Raw genomic sequence first — 15,231 nt, forward strand, 5'->3', positions numbered from 1 at the left:
ACAGCTTTGGCACAAATTGCAATGCCAACTGTGAGCCCGCCTAATCACCAAATCAGTGTCCTCACTAATGCTCTACTGGCTGAATAGAAGCTAAACCCTATAGCAATGCTTCAACATCTAGTACAAAGCCATCCCAAAAGAGTGGGGGTTGTTGTAGCAGCAAATGGTGGACCAACTCCATATTAATGCCCATAATTTTGGACGAGTAGTTGGATGTCAGGTGTGCACATACTTTTGGCCAGGTAGTGCATCTGTATCCAGAAGGGGGAAATCCTAAGAACAAGGACTCCGGAAGACCATATTATTTATTTATTTGTTCATTTATTTACTTATTTATTTATTTATTTACTCATTTATAAGTCTCGGGGATGGCATGCGATGCAGCGAGCCTCAAGGCTGATGTATAAATACCCTGCCGAGGTTGCCAAGGTCTCAGACTGTCTGGGACCCAGCTCAGTCCTGGGTTGTTAGAGGCTCACAGAACACCAGGCCGAGCAATAAAGAAGCACCGTGGCCCTGAGGTGCCGCATTCAGAGTCCGGTCTTTCTGTACGAAGGGGCCGCTGTTCCCTTCAGCGAGGCTCCTCTCTAATGTCTGGCACAAGCGGTTCTGCACACGGGTAACTGTAAGCGGGGGGGGAAACTCTATGCTTTAAATAACGCGATGCGATACCAGACTGTGCAGAAATGCGCAGAGGCGCTCTGCTGTCCGAACTGAAAGCTCGATAAATATCTATTGCTGATAGCCGGGGAAGGAGGAATGGAGGGAGAGTTTTTCTTTTCTAAATAGTTTTGTCATCTGACACCAGTTTGTGTTACGATAACACAGATCAGTAGCGAACATTTTGCTAGCCTTAGGGGAAGCGTTCCTTTGGAGCTTCGGGGAGCAAACAGTCGTGCTTTCATCGCAACGAAAACAAAGCTGCTGTAAACTCTCCTGCGTGTACAGTGAGCGCAGGGGCTTCGCTCTGGTTAAGAACGCAATTACGAGGCGCGCCGATTTCAGACGAGCGCGCCGCGCTTTAGCGATCTGTGATTCCTCCGGCCCCTGCGAGAAGCGCGGCTGTAGCGGGAGGCCAGTTAGCAGGTCTGAGAGGGAGAGGGAACAGCGAGGCCCTGCGGGAGCGCGGAAAAGCTGCACTCTCCCTGGGGGAACGGCCTGCGTTCAATCTCCCCATAGAGAGCGACTCCCGCAGAAACACGAGCACCTTTTGCCCAGGCCACTTACTAACGCGCGGTGAAGCCCCCCACGTTCTGCGGACGCATTTCATACGTTATAGTGAGCGTGGTCATCGCACATTTCAAACATTATAGTGGGCGTGGTCATCGCACATTTCATACATTATAGTGGGCGTGGTCATCGCACATTTCATACATTATAGTGGGCGTGGTCATCGCACATTTCATACATTATAGTGGGCGTGGTCATCGCACATTTCATACATTATAGTGGGCGTGGTCATCGCACATTTCATACATTATAGTGGGCGTGGTCATGCAGTGTACCCACAACAGCAGGGAGTGGCAGCATAGATCAGACAGCAAAGCAGAGCAGAGCAGAAGCAGCAGGGAGGAGTGCCAGGAGAAAGTGACACTCCCGTTGCTAAAGACAGGAGGAGAGCGATGTGGGGAGAGATGGGAAAGAATGACAGAGGAGAATGACAGCGGAGAGTGACAGGGGAGAAAGAGAGGGTGCTGCCAACATGCTGTCCACTGTCCTGCAGAATAAGGCTTATTTAGCAAATAGGCCATGGCAACAGGCATTACCATAAAGGGTAAGTAACAGCTCACTTAATGCACTTAAGAGGTTGAATTACTAGAGACACACACACACACACACACACATGCACACACACACATACACACACAAATGCACACGCACAAACGCGCAGAGAGAGAGAGAGGGAGAGAGAGCGATATATGAAAATAAAGGTGTATTAATATTAATATGCTCCACAGGACCTGCTGGGACCAAACAAAAAACCACTAAGCGCAGTCGCATAGGCTCAGAAGAAGCACAGGGTGCCCACTTCAGCTGTGCCCAAAGCTAGCCCGTCTCTGTTCTGCAAATCAGCTGCCATTCCCTCCTCTATTGCGCTAACAAATACAAGTGGGCATGTTCTCTAAGGCCGCATCTACTCAGTTCAGCAGCAGTCATAAAAGGAAAGCAATGCTCTCGGATTGCAGACAATTACCGAATCAAGAGCAAAAGATCCGGCTGAACAGCATGCCGAATCTTACTAAAGCTTTAAAAATACTTTGTTTCCACTTTACAGGTCTGATGTGGTTCGCTGCGTGCTTGCTATGAGAAGCTTCACGCAAAAAAAATCAACTTCTGTGATCATAACCAATCAATTGTTAAGCCATGGGTTTTCATTTTGGATTTTAACTAGCAAGACGAAGTGAATGAATAACTGTTGTCGGATATGTTCGGCAGATGTAACTGGTGCGGCAGCTAGTATTTCTGGATTCCCAAGGTGGCAATCCATCGAAGCCAACGCAGGACTGGGTATTCTAATCAGACGTTCAATGCCATGTTATTTCCATGTCATTCCGTACTGTATGCGCAACACAAATATTTAGCCTCAAGCACTCTCCAATTTTCCTTCACGCCACCTATAATTCTATGAAACGTTATAGCGTCTCTGTTCACAGGTGAAGCGGTTGTGTGAATCGGACATCCACCAAAGCAGTATAATAAAGCATCCATTTTCATGGCCATCAACTTACCAACAGCACAGTGAATCTTTTCTAACTGAGGGTTGTATTTTATTGCTGCAAATGTCTAGCATCAGTGCTACATTTCCACTCAATTTTTATTTTCTGTTGAAATTCCATAGTACCTTCAGTCGAATTATTGCCTCCACTATTTATCAAGCCAGCATCCCTTAAATTAGCAATTCAAATACTGTACTGTGAAATACTTCTGAGAGAGGCATTTCAACAATAGCAATGTACTTTACTACAGCACAATGATAATCATTCTGCTACTGCATAAAATATACTTTAACATTTAAATACCTCTGCAGAACATGGGCCCGCATTTGCACAGTAGAATTTAATTTCATTCTCTTGATCCCAGGCATTAGGCTGCATCGACACTCTCCTGAAATGGTAAGATAGTCTGCTGAATCCAAAACCAAATCCTGGATTTTGTGCATCACTGATTTGCAATGACTCCTGTAAGATAACAGCCAGCTGTTGTCTTTCACAAGGTAACGGAGGTATAAAAAATGGATCAGAATCATCCTAGAATTTTTACGGATCTTACACTCTGGATTTCCACCTTGAAAATATTATAAAACAACCATGCTCAGTCATTAACATGATGCACCGGAAATCTACGGCTGTATGCTTTTCTACCCAGTCCTTGCTTGTCTGCCTGTATTTGTTATTATATAAAAAAGTGGTCAGGACGTTTCTAGGCATTACCAATAGCTGCATTCATAAGAGTCAGTCAGTCGAAAGTATGCCAAAATGCTGGGCTGACATATCCGATAGCAAAGACTCCCACTTCGCTGTCATATTCAGCAAAGTTACAGGATTAACTAGCTTTAGCTTAGCGGTGATGGGACAGACCTACGCTAGCCACTGCTAGCACAGGACCAGCGTGTTTCAGTCTGCTATAGCCTGCCTGGAAGCACAGGACAATTCTGTAACATAAGCAGAGAGAGACGTGATTCCAGCAGTCTGCAATGCGATGTTACAAAGCTATCGACATTGCCAGAGCAAAACAGTTTATTTATTGGTGCATGAGTTTAGTTGAGAATGGAGGAGACATTTTAGATTGTGAACAGGAGCCAAGCAAGGAGAGAAATCCTGCATAGTGTGGCTTTAAAAGGAAGCACGTTTAAACAAAGGGCTTCACTGTGGTACGGTTATAATACAAATCAATAATGAAATACTCAGTGATCAGAACTATATTAAATAAGAACAGAAGAAATGTCTATATGTTGTTTGAGTTGTTCCACATACATTACAGCGGTTCCTGCATATATTGTTTTGTCAAATCATGCATCTTACAAGAATTTACGAATCAATATTTCTCAGCAGCCAATACTTGCTTGCTAATAATATTGGCAAGTCCCAGCAACACTGATGACCAGGAAGATTTCATCCGATTATGATACTGCCAATGGGCTAAATGTGTTTGTATTTGAGCCCACAGTATATTACACATTCCTTAGCATGCAATAGCATTGACCAGAGGCTTGTCAGTTGGATTGCCTTATCCTTCACGTAGCTAATAAGCGCTGAGTGGTGAATGTATTGAATTCCATTTTTTTGATGAGCATGAGCATTTCCTTAACAATGAGCACGCAGTTGACAAATGAACGAAGGCGCTGTTTAAAGGCCCAGCTGTGATTGGCTGTCGGGCAATGACACTTCCAATGATCACGCCTGCCATAGGCCTGCTCCCTTCGCTGTCATTGTCATGCTCCCGGAGTCACGGGCTCCCAGAGGGCCGAGCTGGTGTAATTAACTCCAGCTCCTCTTCTCTCTGTCTAACCTTATTTTATCCCTTTGTGGAAAAAGAATCAAACAATTATTTAAGCCTTATCAATTCTTCCTTTGTAAAATGAGAATAAAAGCAGACCTTTTATTGAGCAGCGCTAAAGTACAGGCCCTTGGTGCAATGCGGTCTGCGGCTTGGAACCAAATCTTGCCAATTGATCTGATGAAGCTGATGATGCCCACTGCCCCCCCACCCCCCCTCCCCCCAAGTGAAAAAAGATCTTTGGTGTCTGGAGAAGGAAACAAACAAAAGGAATAGCCCAGCAGACTAAACTCAACTGACTGCATATCTTGGCATATACGAATACCCTAATCACTAAAAAAAATCTGTTATAATAAAAATAAAATAAAATCCCCTCCTCTCCCCCCATCGTTATGGACCAGACAAGAAGACCTATCAACGATTTGTTTACAAATGCGGGGAATGGGAAAGCGTGCATGCTCTGACATTTTAAATTTCAGAAATCATTCAACCAGGTGATAAGTTTTAATGAGATGTGTTATTATGGGGGAAAATAATTCTGAGCATTTCACAGGGCTGGCGGGCCCCGGGGGCACGAAACAGCCTGAACGAGACTGATATCATGTCGCAAATTAAAAACAAATTAAACGGCAATTGAAATAAGGTAAAGATAATCCCCATTTGTAACGTTTAAAATCCCCATTTGTATTGTGTACCTGCCTGTGCGAAATCAGGGAAGTGTTGTCATTTGATCCATTCCCCCCCTCACCTGAGCCAAAGGTACAAGAGAAAGATAGAATTAGCATACCAAACCTTCACCGAGTTACTACAACCTGCTGCAAATTAAATTATATCTAAACCTGAAAACATTCACACTGATCCAAAGGTGGGCATCAAGGGCCATATCAGTTTCTGATTTCCATGCCAAAATCTGGCCCAAATTACTTAATTAGCCCCAACATTCACACCATCTGGCATCTTTTGATAAGCGCATGAATGACAGCCGAAGACTGTCCTTGCGTCCCTGTGCGAAACGTTTTGACTGTGATCTAATCGACGCGCGAACCAGTGTTTTGTACACAGCCAATTAGCTCATTTAGCCAGGGTAATTGGTGCAAACTAATACCTGCATACACACCAGCCCGGCAGGACCGAAATTGCCCACCCCTGCACTAATCCCTTTCCAGAGCGGACTTGGCACACTCAAAGGCTGGATGAGAGGGATGATTTGAGCAGTGATCACTAGGTTAAGACTGCTCACCTCCCGCTCTACATCCCTTTCCGATTGCCGGGCTATCGGATAAGCCCACTTTGCCGGCCTCTGCTCTCAGGCAGGAGGAAAACAAACGGATCTTTTGTCTTGGAACTTGTGAGAGGAGAATGCTCTCAGAGGTTTGAAGTGTACCGACTGTGGGCTGGAGACGGCTGAAGAAAGACCACAGGGATGTAATTTAAATGCCTGGCAGAGGAAAGGACAGCTCCTAATCTCCTCTCAGCATGGATTCGTCAGTGAGTCAGCAGCAGGGGCAAAAACAAAGCATTCAAGCCGCAGACAGGCTGACCGTGGAAGAAAAAGTACAACCACTTCCACTGAGCTGTACTAGAACACCAAGCTCATTTCCTCTGAGCTGTACTATAACACCAGGCTCATTTCCTCTGAGCTGTACTATAACACCAAGCTCATTTCCTCTGAGCTGTACTATAACACCGGACTCATTTCCTCTGAGCAGTACTATAACACCAAGCTCATTTCCTCTGAGCTGTACTATAACACCGGACTCATTTCCTCTGAGCAGTACTATAACACCAAGCTCATTTCCTCTGAGCAGTACTATAACACCAAGCTCATTTCCTCTGAGCTGTACTATAACACCGGACTCATTTCCTCTGAGGTGTACTATAACACCGGACTCAATTCCTCTGAGCTGTACTATAACACCAAGCTCATTTCCTCTGAGCTGTACTATAACACAAGTCTCATTTTCTCTGAGCTGTACTATAACACCGGACTCATTTCCTCTGAGCTGTACTAGAACACCAAGCTCATTTCCTCTGAGCTGTACTATAACACCAAGCTCATTTCCTCTGAGGTGTACTATAACACCAAGCTCATTTCCTCTGAGCTGTACTATAACACCAAGCACATTTCCTCCCTGTACTATAACACCAAGTTCCAAGATGGAGGAGTAACATCCACTTCAGGGAAGCTGAATTACTGACTCTGATTAGAGGAGTTTAAGTCACTTTTTTTTGTTTCTTTTTTTTTGGGGGGGGGGGGGGGCGGATTTGGCCCCTGTGCTCACCTGACCTCACAAAGGTAGGCTCTCTGGATGCAATAACTAATAGGAAACACTAGCGAGGAATGGCGGAGTGGCACGTACCCTCATTTGAATCCAAACTTGTTTTTGTGAGCACTTAACAAAACCTTTCCCTGCAAATGAATTACGGGCCTGATCCAGATAAGGCACAAACGCTGATGTTCATTTCCACACAATGGAGTAACAAGAATGGAGATGACACCAACAGCATTCCACCAGCCCGCTCATCTCCTTGATCGCCGGGGAGTAGCAAATTACAGTCACAATGAGATGTACTCTGATAAGTTTGGGCTCTGATGGAAAGGAAATTATGCATCAATGAATTATAGCAGCGCTGCAGTCCCTGGCAAGTTTCACCTAAAGCAGGTGCTGAACAAAAACATACCGGCATAAAAACGCAGAGAGATGCCGTTCGACTCTTTCCGTAGCGCTAAGTGCAGGGAGATGGTTAATGTGCCCATCAAAGCTTCTCCTCCCCACAGAATTTTTCCATTTTTCAATATCTGAGATATGAATGGCAGAAACAGAAGTTTCTGTTGGTTCAACAAATATCCTGCAACTCTAACCTGAGTATGAAATATGCCTCTAACCTTAAACTGCACCAAGAGTGTGGGGCTGAGACAAATGTAGCCGGTCGTAGCCATTTTGACAAGGCTTCAGTGTAATCTATGACCAACTGCCTTTCCCATCAGTAAAACTTGCCTCCTACGTAGTTTATAGGCCCACATGTAGGCCTCAATTGTACACAATCGTTCGCAATCTCACGGTACATAATCTCCCCACCCGCAATGAATCATTTGCATTACCTCGTACAATAGACAGCCTCCTTGATCAAAAGCAGTCTGCAGTGCCCTAGCGACAGCTCCCCTCAAACATATACAGTATTTCCCGCAATAAAAGACTCAATGTCAAGGAGAGAAAAATGCAAACCAATAGAATAGCAATGAGGGTGCCGCCATTTCCGTTGGGGCTGTGGTTTGAAAGGCAGTAAGGCTAAAAAATCCAATAACCGCAGCGGTGTGTGGTGCAAAATGAACAGCACATCCCTGCATGAACCTGTGAGTGTGTTTTTTTTTTTCTTTTCTTTTTTAATCACTCCAAACTCTAAATGACCCATACGCAGACCACACAGCTTTGTTAATGCTGCAGATGGAGGATTCAGGCTACTCTGCAAGTAATACAACATTAGCGCATGCTCGTTTATTTATTTATTTATTTTATTTTTTTATTTTCCCCCAAACTGGCCCGTACTTGCCTAAATGATTGTTTAGCCCAGCAGGCTTTATTATTTGTTTTGTTTATATTATTAAAGTTAAGCTCTGAAAACCTTCCTCCTATACACAAACAATTCCTTTTGTTATTAGCTGTTCAATAGAACAGGAGAGACTGTAAATTACAAAGGGAAAGGAAGAAAAAACTCCAAATAATTTCATTTTATTTTAAACTGAAGAGCTGTTTGTTTATTGTATATTGAAGAAGCACTTGTTTAACACATCATAATTTTGATAATAGAAAGTTGTTCATCCTTTCTTTTATTATGTGGCTTGAACTAGTGTCCAGACTCTTTCAGGTTTGGGGATAACAGTCAGTCCAACTGAAGGGGCTGTGGTAATGGGCGTGGCCCTTCGACACAAAGCACCAAATAACAGGACAAAACAGAATTTCTGTTCACACAAGCAGCTGCTGAGGGCAGTCTTTTCTGCAGAAAGAGCACATGAAAAATAAAGGTTTCTCCACGTACTGAATATTACCCTAAACTGGGAGGTTTATATTGCTTAAAAAATGTGATCTTAACTGTGGCACTGCCTCATTTGATTCGCAGAGAAGAAATTAAATTCATAATTTCAGTGCTGCTGTGTGACAGCACAAACTGTAGCGTTTTCTTTTCGAGATTCAGGAGGATAGGTACCACTGCACATTTTATAACACAAAATCTGTTGACTTTGGGAAGGTAATGAGGTGAGGAGTTTGTTAAAGACTATTGCAACAGCTCAGCAATAACAAAAAGTGCAGAAACTTGACAGTTACAGTTAGTGCAGGAGAAAAATCTAAATACTCCTTACAAAAAAACTCAAAATAATAGCAAACAAGGGAAACAAAGACCCTGCTTTTCTGGGCCAGTGGAACGACAGAACAGTATTATTATACCATATCCTAATAATAGCAGCTTATCAATTAGACTGAAATTCACCAGGGTTAACACAGAAAGAACGACAATAACCACACACACCTGCATATGTACGCTAGGAGTAATTCCGCACACCTGTGCACCCGACTTAAAGAAACAAACACTAATTGTTCATTTCCAGATAAAGCATACAGACAAAAACACAGACTTTGTAGCGGCAGCACAGCGGCTACAATCTCGTAGTTAATGGCGGCTGTTTCCGTGGCATTTCTGTGACAAGCGATCTCCGCAGCCCTTAAAAAAAGCGGCCTGTTTAGAGAGGACTGTCAGCCCGCCTCCTGCGGGTCAGTGCAGGTCAGCTGGCGGGACGCTGCTGTAACAGCAGTGACCCTAAGAGAGAGCCTTTACTCAGAGGAAAGAGAAGAGCAGAACTGGGGGAGATGCCAGAGGACATGGGTCAGAGCTCCCTAGGGGGGCTGCAATGCGCATGACCCCTGAAAAACAGAAGCGCACGCTACCTCTCCCACACACACACACACACACACACACACACAAACACAAACGCACGCACGCACACACGCACGTATGCACGCACGCACACACGCAAGCAAACACATGAGCACACACACGCACACACACAAACGCACGCACACACACATGCACGCACACATACACACGCACACACGCGCTCACACACACACAAACACAAACAAACAAACACAGATGCACAAACACACACACATGCACACACAAATGCATAAACACACACACACACAGAGACACACACACACATGCACACAAATGCACACACACACACATACACACAGATGTGCACACACACAAACAAACAAATGCACACACACACACACAGACTGACAGACACACAAGCAAATCAAAAGATGCCTCAAGACTATTTTCCAGACATTCCGGTACAACTCATTCTCGCAGATCATGTACCGAAGGAGGTGGGTGGCGAGGGATCAGAGACAGGTAGTGACAGGTAGTTATCTCCTCTAAGCAGTGGGAGGGAGACACAAAGAGTTTCTCAGCAATAGCCACGGAGACCAAGGACGCATAATGGCAGAGGCAACAGGGCCTCTCTGTGCAAGCCTGCCATTACCAAGACAAATAAAAATACCTCTTCCCTGAGGACACGCCCGTCGCCCCGCCTCCCCGGTTTTCGACGAGCCGTCAGGGCTGACCGTCACGCCAGAGAGCTCTCCTTGTGGCGACACGTCCGCGCGCATCAGAAACGTGTTCTTCTCCCCAGGTGGACCTGTCTGAGCCGGGCTCTGTCGCATCATGGGCCGCGCTTCAGGAGACATGTCACCACGCTACGGCGTGTTCCATCACGATGAAGCGCGGAGGGTGGAGGTACGGCAGCGTTATTAAAGCCACATTTTATTCACAGTCCATTTCCAGCTGCGGCAGCGCTCAAGGTACCCTTTCAACGGATCCCGTCACATCATGAAAAGGAACGCCGCCACGTTTGGTCTGGTGGGCGCAGGGTCACGAACGGCCTTCCACAGAAGGTACTTGAAGACATCAATGACGACACTGTATGCCTTGGTACCGCCAAACAAGCTCACGGGCTATCAAACAGCCCAGTTAAAGTCAATTATGTGCAAAGTGAGAAAGAGAAAAACATAAGGCCAGCGAATGCCTTTGGTGGGAACGGTGCTCTCTCATCTTAAGAAGCGGATTTCTGGCTCCCCGCTACGGCGCAGGAACTAGCGTAGCCCCAGGCGCTGCGGCTGCTTCTCGCCGGCCGCGGCGCTGAAGCCTCGACGCTTGAGCTGCCGGGAGCCTTTTTTTAAAATCCTTTTTCCCACCCCCAGGGGCGCGAGCGTGGAGCCATCAAATGCCGTTCGCTCTCTCCCCCCCGCGCATCCCTCCGCGAAGGGAAGGAAGGCGCCCGTATTATTTAATGAGGCCTGTAATGAGAACAGCCGTTAAGTTTGGTACCTCTGCATGTGCACTTCTGAAAGAGTGGTCGCGAAAGGGTTTGAAAGGGTTCGAGAGGGTTTCGAGAGGTTTTGAAAATGTGCGTGTGTGTGTACGCGTAAAAAAAAATCTATAAAAATGTTCGTCACACAAAAAAAATGAAAGGATTCAGAAAGGGTTCAGAAGGGTTTGAAAGCGTTCAAGATCACGGAGGTTCGGGTAATGTTTGATGTCACATCCACTTGCTCAGGGCTCACTTGGGAGACTCTGGGACTCTATGTGACCCAGCTAATGGTGATGGGAGTGATGCTGGGTCTGTTGTTCCGATCCCGTTGTGAAAGTCTTGCATATAGCCGGTGCATTCGCTCTGTCACTCTGTCACACATTCAGCTTTTCCTCGCTGCTAACACCCCTGAGCTCACGCTGCCAACGTCAGCTTCAATGTACGCTAACGTACCGATTAAACGCAGGCGCCGCTGATGAAGCGTGGCTTTACAGAAGTAGACCCGATTAGAGAGCAAAGCCAAAAATTATTACGCCCACAGGCAATCGGTGATGCAGATCCACGCCAAAGAAGCAGGGCTGGATCCTCGTCTGTAAAGCAACCAGTGTCTGCAGCCTCACTTTAAAAAAAAAAAAAATACATACATAAACAAAAAGTCCACCTAACAGGACACTCCCAATAAGCTAATATATGCTAGAAAATATCCCCTGATTGGACAGATCGTGTTCTGAGAGGCACCTCCATCAGACAGGACAAGTCCCCTGGACGGGCTGTGTGCTGTCAGATTTCTGCTGGATTTCAGCCTGCCGTAGTATTTCTGCAACCATTTAGCGCAGACGCACGATGTACGATGACGCAGAACCCGTGGAGAGCTTCAACCTGCGGCGAACGGCAAATAAATTACCATTCCCTGCCGACGCTACAGCCCGGTGAGGCTCTATTAGTCGGGAGGAAGCACTTTTATTAAGTGTAATGGTTAATATTTATAACTCGCTCACAATGTACGGCATGTCACCGGATGTTGGGTGAAAAGCACAACTTTAAATTGCCTTCTGTCTTACTCTGTCTGCATGGAAGCTCGCCTGGCTGCTAAGCAGATAAAGGAATTGGGAGGGGGAGCCAAAGTGAGAGAAGAGAGAAAGCGAGCATCAAATTGGGAACCCAGGGAAATCCCAGAGGTACAAATTACCAAGATAAGAGCAAAATGTTGCATAATCTAGTGTTCATGCAGCACAGATCTGATCCTCATCTGCCTGCAGCCTCTCTCGCTGAGCTGGGGCACGAAGCATGAAGCACAATGGAAATACAGAATAGCCTGGAAGAATGGAGAGGAGAGAGAGGGAGAGGGAGAGAGAGACAGAGAGAGGGGGGAGAGAGAGAGATAGAGAGAGAGAGAGAAAGAGGGAGGGAGGGAGGGAGGAAGAGAGGAAGAAAGAAAGAGATGCATATTGGGTGTCAGTCTGTGTTTGTTAATGGGATTTTAGTGTGTGAGCGCGCACACACCCACTCACACATGCACACACACACACTCACACACACACACACACACACACACACTGCTCTTCTGTAATTTACAGGGACGCTGCGTTGTGACCGATTCCTCAGCTGTGACAGCCCAATTCATCCAGTGTCCCGCTGTGGGCTCCTCCCACACCCGCCCTTCCTCGCGACGGACGGTCCGCTGGTGGCAGGGGCCGATCCCATCACTGCACCCCTGAAAGAGCCATCAATAACTCGGCCCCCTCGGCTCCCCGCCCTCACCCCCCCCCCCCGCCAGCCACGCATGAGGAGCTGTGAATCCCCACATTCACAGCTCATATAGGAGCTGCTGCGTGAGCAGTGGAAACCTGGAGAAAAGCCTCTCAGGCAGTCTCACTCTCCTCTCACTCTCAGTTTCTGTCTTCATCTCTCTCTTTCTCTCTCCCTCTCCTTCACACTACTTCTCTCTATAACTCCGTCTCGGGCTGTGTCTCTCTGTCTTTCTCTCTCCCTTCCTTTCTCCGTCACTCTCAGTCTCACTCTCTCTCTCTCTCTCTCTCTCTCTCTCTCTCTCTCCCTCTGAAGATTTTACGCAGTCATGGGTAGATAACATCACTCACTGGTCTCCTGTGTTCAGTAACCTGCAGACAGAAGTAGAGAGCCCTCTCCCCCACCACGTGAAAAGATTTCAGCCAGTCATGGGTGGCTAACATCACTCACTGGCCTCTGGAGAAAGTACAGTATTCTGCAGAGAGGAGCATGCCCCCTTTAAAAGCGAGCTCTGCAGGACCCTCCTAAGACCTGTGGCCTCTCTCAACTCACAACTAGTTTCAAAGTGTCCTGACCAAATCACTGCCAGTTCCCAACAGACCACAGCCAGCTCTCTGAGACCCTGTTCAAAGCATTTTTTTTCATTTCCAGTGACAGGAAACTACTGACAGCACCTGCAGTTAAGGTACTGTGAGCTGTTTTTTTTTTTTTTTTAACACCTTAACTGGGGGCCCTCACGTTTGAGCAAATATTGCAGGGTACATACAGCCAAATCTGTATTAGCATCCGTATTAAAACAGAAATGCGGAGAAACACCCAGAGTGAGCAGTGTGTGGGGAAAAACAGCTCCCCTGTGCAAACAGTGCGGACGAAAACGGTTTCCTTGTGGGAGTAGTCTCGGAGAAACGAAGTTTCCCATAGCAGTCAGAGAAAGTGTACACAGTTTAAGGGAAACAACTTCAATGTGTGGGAAAACTGTGAACAGTCAGTCCAATGAAGTTCCAAATGTCTGACACAGTACTGAAAGTTCACAGCATTGAGGTCCTCGTTGAGGATTGGCTACTCCTGCACCTACTAGATAAGAAATGGCGCCACTGATCTGTGTACATATAACCTGCACACCAATGTATTCACACAGCAGCAGATCAATGGCCAGCCTCCCCGTGATATTCAACAGAGCTAAACTTAGCGCTAGCCTCGGCACCACGCCACCTCGTTTGAAGCAGCCTGCTTAAGGGTACAAAGCCAGGGCTCCTGAGGATATCTCCTCTTTGCTAATACTGTCCAGGGATTCGCTCTCAAAGCTGCGCTCCAGAAATGCCATCTTTAGAAATCCCCGTGTCTGCACGGTGACCCACACCCCGCCAGGAACGTTACCAGGGGACGCAGCGTCCCGAACATGAACCTTTCTGCTCCTATGAAGGGCTTCGGGAAATGAGGGCAAGTCACAATTATTATTATTATTATTGTTATTATTATTATTATTGTTATTATTATCCTTCAAATTATTTCAAAGGTGTTCAAATAATGCTGAAGTTGAGCAACAGACTGGTGATCCCTAAGTCGTGGGTGGAATATTACTTAATATTACTCATATTACTGTAACAAAAAATATACAGAGAAAATTCAAAACTAACATTATATGTTGAAAACCAAAAATTTGAAATTTGCCTATAGGGAAAATATTTTCAAGGACATACACGCGCGCACACACACCCACACGCACGCACATACACGCACGCACACACACACGCACGCACACACACATACACTGATGAGCACTGCTCTTCCTTCAATGCTCTGCATATTCAAAATAACGCCGCTCCTTCGCCTCATCCAACCCAAAGAGCGAGCGGGTGCCCTTGAAGGGAGGGCTGAGCAGAAGAGAGGCCGTTATCAGAGCGAGGAAGAGGGCCCCGCTCAGCCGAGCCTCACAGGCCAGCCGCTGCTCTATCCTCCGCCCAATTAAACCCGGGAGAGAGACGCCAAGCAAGCCTGAAAAATATTCACCTTCTCCGTTAATGAATATCGGCATCGAGGATGCAATCAACGCTCCTCCTCACACAACAGGGGGGCGGATTTATATCTCCAAAGGAGCATGAAAAGCACGATAAAACAAGCGATACATATCTGATATTCAAGAAGTCAGCCAGTGAACTGAGCCATCATTCCGCTCTTAAATGCGCAAATAATAAAAGCGTGTTTTATATCAAGCTAGTTTAAAGCGCCGTGATGGAGGGAGGTAATAAAAAAAAGCACTTAGCCCGGTAATGCGCAATCTGCGAAGATAAAAGGTAACCTTTCTCACTCCCGAGGAGACAGGGTACAGACAGAGAGCGTAAATTCCCAGACCAGACGCAGGAGGCCACCACCATTACGGGGCTCCGCGTTCAGACAGCACATTAAAGTGTTAAAGTGTCCCATAGAGCTAGCCTGTCGCGGGCGGGCAGGGAATTAGCCGCGGTCCGGAGCGACCCGCGGACCGTCCCGCTCTGCTCCTAATTACAGCCGGCACACACCACGCCTGACACGCGCGGCGAATTCATCAGGGGAAGAACCCCCGGACCAGGCACTCCAGATCTGAAGGATCGATAAGCGAGAAGCGCCATTGG

At 46.5% G+C, this 15,231-nt stretch overlaps 1 protein-coding gene across 9 annotated transcripts in view; it reads right to left on the reverse strand.

Annotated features, from left to right (window-relative positions):
• Positions 1-15,231, reverse strand: part of LOC118214236 (neural cell adhesion molecule 2-like) — a 483,289-nt gene that overhangs the window by 174,867 nt on the left and 293,191 nt on the right. The window lies entirely within an intron of this gene.

The sequence above is a fragment of the Anguilla anguilla genome, chromosome 15 (genome assembly GCF_013347855.1).
Source record: "Anguilla anguilla isolate fAngAng1 chromosome 15, fAngAng1.pri, whole genome shotgun sequence".
NCBI lineage: Eukaryota > Metazoa > Chordata > Actinopteri > Anguilliformes > Anguillidae > Anguilla > Anguilla anguilla.